Source organism: Corylus avellana, chromosome ca2 (assembly GCF_901000735.1).
Source record: "Corylus avellana chromosome ca2, CavTom2PMs-1.0".
In the NCBI taxonomy this organism is placed as follows: Eukaryota; Viridiplantae; Streptophyta; class Magnoliopsida; order Fagales; family Betulaceae; genus Corylus; species Corylus avellana.
This window is the reverse complement of record NC_081542.1, coordinates 31,832,597-31,846,751: the sequence shown is the minus strand read 5'-3', so window position 1 is coordinate 31,846,751 and position 14,155 is coordinate 31,832,597. Positions and strand designations below refer to the sequence as shown.

At 39.3% G+C, this 14,155-nt stretch overlaps 1 pseudogene; it reads right to left on the bottom strand.

Annotated features, from left to right (window-relative positions):
• Positions 1-11,352: 11,352 nt before the first annotated feature.
• LOC132169609 (subtilisin-like protease SBT3) lies at positions 11,353-13,871 on the bottom strand (annotated as a pseudogene).
• Between the last annotated feature and the right edge of the window lie 284 nt (positions 13,872-14,155).

Genomic DNA, 14,155 nt, shown 5'->3' with positions numbered 1-14,155 from the left:
CTCTTACACGCTGGATCTCCTCCCTGGTTAAAGTCAGTTCTTGTTGGCCTGAAAGCATATAGTAAGATTAGCTTTGCTGCAAAAAGAAGAAACAAAAAGTAAGCAGTGCGAAGTTTGGTTTGTACCTCGGTTTGATGGGGCAATGGTTTCCCGAGGGACATTCGGATCTCTGATTACCTCCAAGGGCGCAAATTCCCAGTCACCTTGCACAAAGAAAAATTTATCTTTCCACCCCTTGTTACTAGTATAAGTGCTCCTGAAGGTGAGAAGCTTTAGTTTCTTTTGGGTTTGGAAGGTAAATAGGTACTCGGTTCTGGGACATTTGGTTAGTCGGTAAACCTTTAAAAACTCCACCACAGTGAGGGGGTGGTCTGGCCCGAGAATCTTTGGCCAAACGATCATGCAGGTGAAGAAGGTTCTCCAACCGTTCGGCAACAGTTGGTGTGGAGCCATCCGAATGTAACTCAACAGTTCCCGAACTATCCTCAAGAAAGGAAGTCTCAACCTTATCCGAAACATTTCCATGTAAACACAGACTTCATTTTTGTCAACATCAACCACGGCTCTGGCTCCCTCATTATCAAAGCGTAATCGAACCGAGTCAGGGATGTGGCAGATTCTATGAATCTCAGGTTCATCATCCTCTGACAAATTGGATTCCCATGTAACTGGGTGTAAAGCACCCAACGCACCAGAGTCAGCACCAACTCTGTGACTCATCAGGTACTGAAACTCGGGAATTAACTGACGAGGAATGGAAGGAAGATCTTGCTGAATTAGAAGATGGGTAACACTCAAACGAAGGTGATTGACAGAGGGTTCAATCAGGGGAAGAAGAAAGTCTAGATAATGAAGTATGGGGCAGTTTGGGTGAACGAAAGGCTCGGCTAAAGGAACAGACTCGACCGAGGTTCTGAAATACACAACCCTTAAGAAGTAATATTGGGTAGAAAGGTTCGAATGAAGGAGTGCCAGTTTTGAAAGAGAAAGAAAAAGATTGGCAAAAGCTCGAAAAGGACAACAATGGCTTCTAGACGAAAGGCGATGAGGAGTAAACGAAGATGGGAATAGTTTAAAAAACTTCCGGAAAGTAGAACCGAAGGGACGCAATTAAAGCCTAAGGGGATAGGGTTCCACGAAAAGGCGCCTTTTTGATTTTTGCTCTTCATGCAGGTGGCGACACGTGGCCACCATAAATTTCAACCGTAGGAAGCCCAACACGTGGTTCTTAAAAAGAAGAAGGTAAATCGTTATTTGCTCTACACGTCTCCATTTTTTAAATTCAAAAATTTTAAAAATTCAAATTCTGGAGCCAAATCGCCTTATTTTCCCAAAAACAAACCCAGAACTTATAAGAGCTGACCCATTCTCAGAAACACAAAATTTTCGTAGTTTGTTAGACTAGGAAATTGGGGGATAACTGTTGGATCATGGATCAGCTATGTTGGGCCCAATAAACGATCTACCGGCCCATCACTAAAGCTCGGTCATTTTTACTGTTCACCAAACTTATGCTCGGTAAGTTTGTACTTACCTGAGCTCTGTATACACAATACTCGGTTCAAAGACTCGGTTAGCCGAGTCTTAAGTGGACCACCGAGGATTACTCTCGGAATATTAGATATACCTACATGATATTCAATTTACCATTCTTCGATTTATTGTTGACATGTGGATCCTCGGTAAGTCCACAGTGTCAGAAAAACAGGTACAACCCGATGCCTATAAAAGGGGGGTAACCTCTCAGATTTTGGAAACTTCTTTTTCTCTCCTTAACTGAATATCCTTTATTCTCCTTATCTTATTTACCATCTTCAAAGTTATATTTCTCTTAAACACAGTGACTAATTTAGGCATCGGAGCTATCCCCCGCTTGACAACGCCAGCAGCTTTGATCCTTTTCCTTTGTTATTTCATAGCCCGGTGATTCCTCAGGTACCAGGCTATTCACAGGGCCCATTCCACGTCATCATTCGGAAAACTGGTCAAACAATTCCCAATTTAATTTGTTGTTTTCAAATTCATCCGTCACTAGAACAATTATATTACATTTGTGTTTGTAAATTAGGAGTTACATTATTGAATCATTGCATTGTGTTGTTGACAATTTCTTCTATCTGGCCCTACTTTTAACTCAACCTATTGAAAGTTCATTCTCAATGTGTTGATTGTTCTTAATCATGTATTGATCATGTTAACAAAAGTAGTCCGTCAATTGTTTGTTGTTGCCTAGTGAATTATTATTGTTTATTCAATGCAAAATTTCTTGTAAGTGCTTTGGATTGTAATTCCATTAAAGCCTTGGTGTTCTATTGTAAGTGTTTACTGCAAAAGGTCGTTCCGTTAAATGTGCCGTTAGGATGGAGATGTTTTTAGTGCTCTCTAGAATTCCTGTTAGATGTTCTGCTAAGACGGACAAGTAACGAGGATGGTTCTTGTGCTCTTGGTGGGTCTCGTTGGATGGCATGTCAAGACAAAGATGTGACGGGAAGTTACTGCCTCTCTTGTTGGGTGGCACATGAAGAAGGGAATGTGACGTGGAACTGCTGCCTTCCCCGTTGGTTGGCACGTTAAGACAAGGATGTAATGGAAAGTTTTTGCTTGCTCTATTTGATGTCCCGTTGGATGACCATCATGGTGGAAATACTATGTTTTACTCTTCATGTCTTGACGCGAGCTCATTTTTGTTAAGACATAAAGTTTACGAAATAGATGATATTTTGTTCTTCCTGTCTTACAGAGAATTGGTTCCCGCTAAGAAACAAAGACTAAAATTGCTCCAGTATATATACCAGCCTTTGTTATTATTCATGGCAAGCTTTTAGGAAAAATTTATTGAAAGTTTTAGAGAGGTTTTGGTGAGCTATTGATCTCCATTGTTGACTCTAAGAGAGGACGTGAGCATTCATCTCTTGATAAGTTGATTTGTTTTATCAGTTTCAACCATACTCATTAAGTTTGCAAAGAAGCCTATTGGTGGGTTGGTGAGAAGATGCACTCCATGAAGATGGTTAGTGAGGAGGCGAGTGAGGATCTTGTTATCATACAGAGCCTAGTGATGCTTTCTTTTTATGTCCAAAAATATCAATAATAAAATTACTACTCGGAATAGGACGAATCCTCGTGGGATAAGGCTATATAGAGGGTATCAAACCTCAAAGACTACGTAGGGGATGTTATCAAGTTTGTCAAGATCAAATATAACTTAATTGAAAGAAAATTGCTTTGTTTTGATTATAATTAAATACATAAAAGTATAGATATTAGTGATGAGAGATAAAATAGGGGATTGATTTCACCATTAACCACATAACAATGGTCAATCACAAATTAATAAGGGAAATTCATAATATGTATGATATAGGGCTCGTCTCACTTGATTAATCAAGAAAATACCATCATTAAGGAATAAGTATAACCCATCTTCGGTTGGCACGGACCGTCTACCTAACCACTAAGATGCAGTACGACCCATCCTCCCTAGCTATGAATTCTCTAATTCTTTAATAGGATACATATAATCAAGGGAATAGTATAACCCATCTTTGGTTGGGACGAACTGTCTACCTAAATTACACTAAACTAGGGTGTAGTACAATCCGTCTTCCCTAGACATGGCCTATCTAGTCCGCTTGATCATATGTCAATTAAAACCGTTGTATAACAATCATTCACATAATCACAAAAAATATGAAGGATTGAGTTCAATCAATATAAAAGACTTTCTAAGACAAGAGAAGAAATTCATAATGATGGAATATACACATTAAAAGTAATTATCACAGTTATACAACCATCATGCATATAGAAAAGCCCAAATTAAAATACAATTAAACCATTGTTACTTGGAAATGGCTACATCAACGCCCTATTATGAATTTAGCCACTCATCCTGGTGTTGGCATGGCCTCCTGCCATGATCTTCTCCTCTTCAACTTGTCAAGCCTCCAAGAAGATAATTTATGTATAAAACTAAGCACACCTTTCTCTTGAAGTTTAAGCCCTAATTATAGGGTGCAAACAAGTCCTAGAAGCCCTAGGAATCCTTGAAAAATCATAGGTCAATTTCCCAGTCCAAGTGGGAAACTGAAAACCCTTTCCCACGTGGATTTGGAGTCCCTGTGTGCCCTAGAAACCTGAGTGAGGTAGAGCCCATGAATGGTGTGCTCAAGCGCATCTCCATTCGGACGAAGGTTTTCTCTGTTTGGACAGGAACTTTACTATTTGGACGACTTGCGAACGGAGACTCTTTTGACCTAGTAAACATCGGAATTAGCCAACTCTTGTGAAAAATGATCTGTAGATATTTGAATTAAATTTCTAACGCCCCAAAGCTTGCTCGAATTGGATTATGAAATTCTAGATATGGCCTTTTTAGTAGGACTCGTCAGGTGCGAATCATAGCTCGATCCAAATTTTCTGCCAATGCTCCCCAAAGTGCGTTTTAAGCCCAAATTAAATGGTTTTTCTTGTATTCTCCCTAAGAACCTGAAAACACTAAAACAAAACAAAATCAAATAAATAAAAACGCTAAGGAATTAACATATGGGAATTAAGGGGCTTGAATGCGCAATATTCAATGCTTATCACCTAGAAACTTGCAAGGGTTTGAAAGTGTTTTCTACTATTTGTAATTTGTTTCTTCATATAGTGATTTTCTAAGTTTGGCCGCCCTAGAGTGGTTTTTAGTTTTGATTCATTCAAAAGGTTTTCACTTCATAGCCAAATTTATGAGTTATGATTGTGATGAAGTAATTTTGACTTCGTAATTTTATTTTATTTATTTATTGCATGTGTTTATTGTTTTTGGGGATGGAACACGATCATCATGTTATATCAATTGGTATCAGAGCGGGTTCTCTCTTCTTGGACTAACGTCCTAAGCATGGTCTCTATCCCCTAGTGTTATGGATCTTTCTCCTTATGACTTTGTTCCGTTTCTTAATGAGATTGTTTGTTTAAAAAATTTTGATATTTCCTCTAAGTCTTGTGCTAGTGTTCAAGAGTCTCTAAATTCTGAAAATTTAGACAGCTCCAAACTTGGCTTTGCTAGTCCTTCTAGTTCATTGTGTTATTTGATGGAGTCTCAAATACAACCGCCCAAGAAAATTAATTTGTTTAATCTTGATAGTGAGTTTGTTATGGATGAACTAGTTAGATTTAAGGGTTAGCTACTTTATTAGTACCTCGGTTTACAATTTTTTATTTTTTCCCCCTATGTTTGCAAAACAGCAAAATCTGATACCTCACCTATGGGAAATAGCAAAATCGATACCTCCATTTTTTCGTCAGTCTAAATTGATGGAAATCCACGTCATTGACACGTATCACTCCCAAAAGTATACATGTGTCCTAAAAATTAAAAATAAAATAAAATAACTAAACCTTAAAAAAAAAAAATATATATATATATATATATAATAAAAAAAAAAGTCAAAAATTATATGGGGTGACCGGCCACCCCATCTTGGCCAATGGGGGTGGCTGGCCACCCCCATTTTGGCCATTGGGGGTGGCTGAGCCACCCCAAGGCTGGTCTATGAAGCTATACAGCGTTTTCTTGAAGTTCCTCTTGAAGTACCGATTGCAAAACCGGATCCAGTCTCCGCCCGACGAGTCCGACCCGTTCGGAGTTACCTCCTTCCCGGATGAGGCCATAGGTGCTGCCAACCCTTCTGTCACTGACAGCGTCACCACCAAGGATCTTTCACTTCCCTTTCCATCCGAAGTTACCACATCGATCCTTTCACTGCCCTTTCCATTAGGATCTTTCTCCCGAACTCCGCCCTTAATCTACCCGATCTCGATCATCATCCTTCTAGAAAAGGAATTCAGTCTATTATCCAGTCTCGCGGAGGGTATAGAGGGTACTCTTCTCCATCGCATGATAATCGCCGGAGACTTCCGGTGATGTTGGAGTTCCATGGCGGCGGGTGGGGTGAGCGGTGATATTGGCTAAATTTTTTTTTTTTAAGGTTTAGTTTTATTATTATTATTTTTTAATTATTTTTTATTTTTAGGACACGTGGCATACTTTGGGAGTGACACATGTTGATGATGTGGATTTCCATCAATTTAGACTAACGGAAAAAATGGAGGTATCAATTTTACTATTTCCCTTAGGTCAGGTATCAGATTTTACTATTTTGCAAACATAGGGGGGAAAAAATAAAAAAGTGTAAACCGAGGTACTAATAAAATAGTTAACCCTAGATTTAATTATGTGATGAATGTTTCAAAATTTGATAATAATGTGATAAGAAATAAGGTGTCTGATTTGGAGCATTATGTGAAATTTCATCATGAGTAACCCTCTTGTATTGTTAAGAATGACCCTTCTAATGTTGGCAAACCTGTTGTAGTTCCTTGAGTAATTACTAGGCTATGGTTAGCTTAGTTGGAGGATTAGCAAGATTTTCCTATTCATTAGGGTTCGTTGGAGGGAAGATTTTTGGGATTTTGAGTACTAACCGAACGTTTGCAAGGGGACCATCGAACGTTCGCTCTGCAATTCTAGACCCATTGGATAATAGTACACCGAACGTTTGTGCGGGATCACCAAACGTTTGTTGACTAAACTTTGGCCCAATGGGTAATGATTGAACATACGCCCTGCAACCCTTGAATCACTATGCGAACAGTACACCGAATGTTCGAGCCTAGACCATCAAATGTTCGATGATTTGCAGGATGTCACAACAACGCCTCCAACTTTTCTCAACCCTATAAATACCCCCTCACATGCCTTTCTAAGTCTCATTCTACCCTCTGAGCCCTAGACAAACCCAGCTTGTGTGTTTTGTGAGTTGTGAAAAGGAGAAGGAAAGTTTCTTGGAGATCCTTGTTCTAGATAAGTAACCTTTTATCTTAGCCTATTATTTATCTAGTTGTTATGCTGATTAAGAGTTTTCCATAGCTTCTTTTTAAGTTTTGGGTTTGTGTTGGTTTAGGTTTTAATCTTTGTTTAAATGTGGGCTAGAGTTTCAATCTTGTTCGACGTATTTTCTCTTGCATGGAAGTATTATTTTGGGCTAGGAGTATGTTAGAGATCTTGTTATAACCTTAGAACTTGCTTAAAAGTGATTAGAATCTTGTTTGGTACGAAATGAGTTTTCTACTTAGAAGCAAATGTTTGCACCTCTTCGGCTGAATGTTCGAGGTCGAAGCCGAACGTTCAATCTAACCTGTCAGAACATTTGGAGCTTAGGCAGAAACTCTATTTTGAACATTTTTAGGTCTAGGACCCATTTTAGCTCAGATTTAGAACAAATGATAGGTATTTTCACAGTTTTGGAGAGTGGGGAACACCCAGAGGAATATTTTGAGAAACCTTACGATGTAGGTGAGTACTGTGAAGCACCAAATTTCCAAGATTGATTTATCCAAAAAGCATCTGTTCACTTGAGCTTAGAAAACCTTTTTATAACCCTCAAAGAAGTGTCTTAACCCTTAATCAATCCCTCATTGAAAAATATCCCTAAAAACCTAACCCTAACTCTCTGGCCGAACGTTCGACAGGGGACCACACAGAATGTTCGACCATGTCCTTAGTGTGAACGTTTAATAGGGGACCACAACAAACGTTTGTTGACCAAAGTTTAACCTATAGGTATTGACCAAACATTCCACCTGCGACCCTTGAATCACTATGAAAATTTACTAGGATCGAGTTCTACCCCTTTTTGCCAATCAAGCAACAAATGGAACTAAGTCATTCAACATAGATATAAAATCATTGGGATTCATGGCAAAGTCCACAACCGATGTTATTTTATGACATTAGATTTGGCGTGTAATCTTATAATTTGTTATGGACTACTTTGACATAACATTTAGAGAAATACCTATGTTATCAAAGATTGTGGTTTAACTTATAGCTATATATGTGTTTATAAGTGAAAAGTCTTCCGCTATAGACGCCCCTCGGAGATGATAAGATTCCTAAGTTTTATTCCTTAGACAATGAAATTGGGATGCGGCCGACCTGTACCTGCACTGAGTTGGTGGCTGACTGGGCATTTTCCTGACAAAGGCGACTTGAACTTGAGGACGAGTTCTTTCCAACTCAGGGAGACAAATGCAAGAGAAGATCGACATTAGTGTGGATTTATTATTTATGCATGTGTGTTTTAGTTTTCCTTTTCAATAAGGATTGAGTTTTTCCTTTTCCATTACGAGTATGTTTTTCTTTTTCAATTAGGATTTGTTTTCCTTATTAGATTAGGAGTATTTTTAAGTCTATATAAGAGATACACACTCAATTGAAAATTTAGTTTAGAAGTATCAATTAAATTTCAGTTTTTTCAGAATTATTTCTCTCTTTGCTTATTTGGGGCGATTAGGGTCTTTCTCTATTCTATTTGTTATTTTCTCTCTTCTAGAATTCATTTTTAAATCTTCCATTCTTAGTTTCTGTTTCTATCATACCCTATAAGCACAGTCTTAATTATGCTCGGCGTCAGTTTCTAAGAAAGTCATTTTCATTTCATAAGAGTAATAAAGAAGAAGATAGAGCTTAATTTTTGACATTAACGATGTCAATATAAAGACCATTTGTTCGATGCTAGTACATGTATGGAAATTGACAATTACTAACATAAACCAGAGCTCCTTCCACGCTTATCAAGTGAGACCATAATGTGATGCAGATCGTAGGTCCCCTGGGAGTGTGATCGATCGCACATGCACCTGCGATCGAGCGCAATTCTAGACATTTGCGAACCAAGTCCCTGGAACCGCAATCGATCGCACTTGTACCTGCGATCGATCGCACACGGAGCTGCTTATGTTATATTCCTCATTTTAATTAGGTTAAGCCATCTTTATTTCCTTGTTTTAGTAGGATTAGGGTTTTGGGAGTCAATATTTCGTTATTTTATTAGGTTTAGGGTTTTGGGGCTATAAATATATGCTTATAGCCTCAAGAGAAAACGGTTGTTGATTATTATTGATTTTGATTAATGAGAATACTCAGAGTTGAGTTTATTCCTCTTTTCCTTTAAACTTTAGAGAGTATCTATTGTTTTTAGAAGAATTCTTAGATCATTGATAGAATCTAGGTCTAGAATTAGTTATCCGCTGCTTTATTGTTGTTTTTTGCTGCAGCCTACTAAGTCACGCTGCATCAGTTGGTATCAGAGCTCAGTTACTTTTCATGAATGGGGAGGAGCAACCGCTTTGCAGACATGAATGAGGTGTACGTGCGCACGGAGACAGCACGTAAGGAGCAACCGGCGATTCGTTTGAGACACATGAGTGGTGGGCTGAACAATTCTCGTCGCCAACCAAGAACGCAATTCGCGGAGGCGGAAGGCAAATCTATCGCTGAACCTTGGCAACACACGGAGGATCGATTCAGGGCTGCTATGAGGGATCAAATTGAAGACCTTACTACCCAATTATCCAACTTGTGTGGTCAACATGGGAATGGATTTAGAAACTCGTTTGCGGAGCGCCGAACGCACAGACGTCAGCACCTTGCGCAAGCTCATGCCAATCGGCAGGTAAGTAGATTCGAACTCAAAATTCCGAAATTCGAAGGGGATCTAGAACCCGACGAATTTCTGGATTGGGAGTTGGCTGTTGAAGAGGTTTTTGAATTCAACGGGGTGCCTGATGAACAACAAGTCTCTTTGGTGGTACATACATTCTAGGGAAGAGTTGGTGCATGGTGGCAACAACTGAAGAGAACTAAGAAGCGGGAAGGCAAATTGAAGATCAATAGTTGGGAGAAACTATTGAAATATATGCGCGTCGCTTTCTTGCCCCATAGTTATACCATGGGTCAAAAGTCACAAAATTGGAGACAAGGGTCTATGGCTGTGACAAAGAAAATAAAAAAATTCCTACAAAAAAGAGGTATTTAGGGAAACATGGAGTGAGGTGAAGAGTCACCTTACTTGCTAACCACAAATCCATAAACCGAATCCATATTCTGTGGAGGAGGAAAAAGAATCTGTGGATGAGGAGTTTCAGGAGTCCGAATTCATTGATGAAGAGTTCAAACATGAAGATGTTGAAGATCCTTCGCAAGGATTCGTGGATTGGGATTCCCCACCAACCTATAATGACGATGTCAATGAGGAAGAACCGATTGAAGGACCTTTGGCATCCGACCTAGAGGACGAGTACGAAGAGGATGAATTTTATCCCATGCTTGACGGCCTCTACCCCGAAGAAGATGACCAAGAGGAGGGGTACAAAGAAGATGGTTTTTCTCCCATGTTTGGCGGCCTCTACCCCGAAGATGATCATTTGGAAGACGAAGAGCCCACAGATGACATTGACAATTATGAAGAGGTCGATGAAGACTTTTCAGATGAAGTGTTTAATTATAATGATGAAGAGGGTTATGTTGATTTTCTTGGTGTTGAAAGTATTTTAAATTCTCCTGACAACAATTGTGATGAGTTCTATGCGAATGAGGAGAATTATATGTTCACAAGGGAAATGATAGTTGATCCGTCCTTGAGTATCTTCATAGCACGTGAAAGGGAGAAGGAACAAGAGAAGAACGGCAAATTTGTAGTATCGCCAAGTGGTGTGTGGGGCTTTCATGACAACCATCAAGGTATTTCGATGATGAAAAGCATCATGTTTATTTTGGAATGTTGCCTTGTTTTGATCTTGAGGAAGGGCGAGTGGAATGAGTTGACTGGACATTCGAAGGACCGTGGAAAGAACCGGCCGAATTCGAGGGCGAATTCTCTCCAACAAGGGGAGAATGATGCAAATCGTAGGTCCCCTAGGAGTGTGATCGATCACACATGTACCTGCGATCGAGTGCAATTCCAGACATTTGCGAACCAAGTCCTTGGAACTGCGATCGATCACACTTGTACTTGCGATCGATCACACACGGAGCTGCTTATGTTATATTCCGCATTTTAATTAGGTTAAGCCGTCTTTATTTCCTTGTTTTAGTAGGATTAGGGTTTTGGGAGTCAATATTTTGTTATTTTATTAGGTTTAGGGTTTTGGGGCTATAAATATATGCTTATAGCCTCCAGAGAAAATGGTTGTTGATTATTATTGATTTTGATTAATGAGAATACTCAGAGTTGAGGTTATTCCTCTTTTCCTTTAAACTTTAGAGAATATCTATTGTTTTTAGAAGAATTCTTAGATCATTGATAAAATCTAGGTCTAGAATTAGTTATCCGCTACTCTATTATTGTTTTTCGCTGGAGCCTACTAAGTCACGCTGTTGATTATTATTAATCTTGATTAATGAGAATACTCAGAGTTGAGTTTATTCCTCTTTTCCTTTAAACTTTAGAGAGTATATATTGTTTTTAGAAGAATTCTTAGATCATTGATAGAATCTAGGTCTAGAATTAGTTATCCGCTGCTTTATTGTTGTTTTTCACTACAGCCTACTAAGTCACACTGCATCACAATGAGACTCCTCACTGTGCGATTTCCGCCTTCTTCAAGCCAAACAAGTTCACCAGATGAAACTTGTATTTTCTTGCTAGTTTCATAATTTACAGTGAGAGTGTATGACTTCTTTTCATTCTTCTTTCCAAAGCACAATATCGTTTGTGAAACTATAATCTTAGAACCTTTTGGCTCTACCACCCTCGCCTTGTAACTCATGACATCTTCTCCAACATTTGTTACAACTCTTTGGAACTTTGCAACAATTGATTTTTGTTTTCTACGGTATAAAACCAGAAATGATGGGTAGTTAAGGTCAGCAAAAGGGTTTGAACAGCTAAAACTCTCTATACTAGTGATCCACTCTATTTGTTCCTTATTGTAATTTATTGCACATAATAGATTCACATAGTCTTGTACACCTGCATCATAAACAAAACCTGTGTCGAGTGCTTGATTAGGACGAATCTGACCAGCTAGTTAAGGTCAGCAGAAGGGTTTGAACAGCTAAAAGGTAGTTAAGGTCAGCAGAAGAGGGTTTGAACAGCTAAAACTCTCTGTACTAGTGATCCACTCTATTTGTTCCTTATTGTAATTTATCGCACATAATAGATTCACATAGTCTTGTACACCTGCATCATAAGCAAAACCTGGGTCGACTGCTTGATTCGGACGAATCTGACCAGCTCCCATGGCCAGAGGTGAAGCAGGCTCCAAATTATTACCATTATCCTGAATAGGCTTATCTTGATTATCATATGGGGATGCAGTGGTTATAATAGTAGACCTAATAGCTGCCGGACTCCATTTTGGATGTGCACCTTTTAAAAGGGCAGCCACTCCGGTAGCGTGAAGACAAGCCATGGATGTCCCAAACAAGATATTGTAACTGCTACGCAAATTTTTCCGTTTTCTCACAGGCAGATTTGTGGGCCAAGCTCCCAAAACATGTGATCCAGGTGCCATTACATCTGGCTTCAAAATGCATGGAAAGGTGGTGGAGGGACCTCTTGCGGCATAACCAGCAACAATGGGAGCAGGCTTCATGAATCCTTGAGAGAATTGTCGGAATGTGATGCTTGCCGTGGCTACGAGAGAAGTAGCAGCTTCCATGTATTTGAACAAAGTCTCTCCTTCATCTGGACCAATCAAAACGCAAGGACAAAGAATCGGATGTAGGCCATCTATTTGTGTTGATATATACTTATTGAAGACAAAATATAGCACCATCTACATCTGACTTTTGCATCAACTCTAGTTGAGTGGGAGAGGAACATACCCACCGTGGCATATGATAATTGCACGAGGGGCCTTGGATAGAACGTTGTTACAAGCCGACAGGGTGTTGTCATATAGTAATGGCAATGTTTCCGTTGAGAGAGCGCCTGCAAAGGTGGTCCATCCAGTAGTTGTTAGGCCTTCCCCTAGCTTCAAAATTCCACTAAACAGTCGATCAGTTGTTCCCACAGTGACAGTTAAGACCCATGGCACTGCGATAGCAGAAACCAGATTTCCTCCCGCAGCAGAAACCGGCACACCATATCCCATTGCATAAAATGTACCTTTTGCGATAGTATCCGCATATAAGGGTTGAGCACTTGCATCATTGCCTAAAAGAGGGAAATTACATCGACACCATCAGAGATGGCTTTGTCAATAGCATACATAATATCACTGCCAACGGTTAGTCCATCTCAGGAGACCTTGTAAAAGGCCAACCTAGCATGTGGTGCAACTCCACTTGCTGTTCCCGAAGCATAACCAAAATAGGATGCACCATTTACATAATTTCCGGCAACAATAGAGGCAATGTGGGTTCCGTGTCCTCAAGTGTCCCTAGCAGAGTTCATGCTAATCTTAATGTCAGGTTTATATTTTTTTATACCATCATACAAGTACCTAGCTCCAATGATTTTAGCATTACACATGGAAGAATTGAACTCCTGTCCTACCTGACACGTTCCCTTCCAGTTTTTGGGAGGTTTTGGAGTCATGCTAGTGTCTTTGAAGCTCTCCATTTCTGGCCAGATTCCAGAGTCAATAATTCCAACAATGGCATTTTCACCTTTGTTTGAAGCCGGCCAAAGGCCAAAAGTAGGATTGAAGGAGAGGAACTCAGGGGTGTAGGTAGTCTAAAGGGTGAAAGTTGTGTCAACAAAAGCTGAGATGTATCCTAGAGACTTCTTTAGAGCCTCCAGTTCATACTTGGAAAGAAAAGCACTAAAACCATGAAAAGCATGAAAGTAAGCATATACAAGTGATGGTGAAGATTGATGCTTGTCTAATGAGGTAGGATTTGTATACTTTAGGGCATCAATGATGGAGGAGTACCAGTTCTGATGACCCACAAAAGCCTTAGGCATAAGGGAGATGTCCATATGTACTATATAGACTATCCTCTCTACCATTAATGTAGATTTAGCATGGAGAAGTAACAAGAAGCAAGAAAAAACAAACAAGTATAGAAAGAGAACCCCATAAGTAAATCCCATTGCTATTTTAATCCAAAACAATTTGGTTTAGAGACGAGGAGGCAATGTTATCAATTATATATGTGAAATAATGAACGAAGGTGACAAGAATATATAGAGTTGCAAAAACAAGGTTAGGGGAGAAGGTGAATTAAAGAAAATTTAAATGTCAACATCTTCAATAAGATAATCTAAGCCATCTCCTTTGCAATTGGCAAGGATTCTATACTGATTGTCACAACTAGGGGCCAAGATCAAACAAGTATCTTTCCATATTATCAAATGGCTAGATACTTGAATCGTTA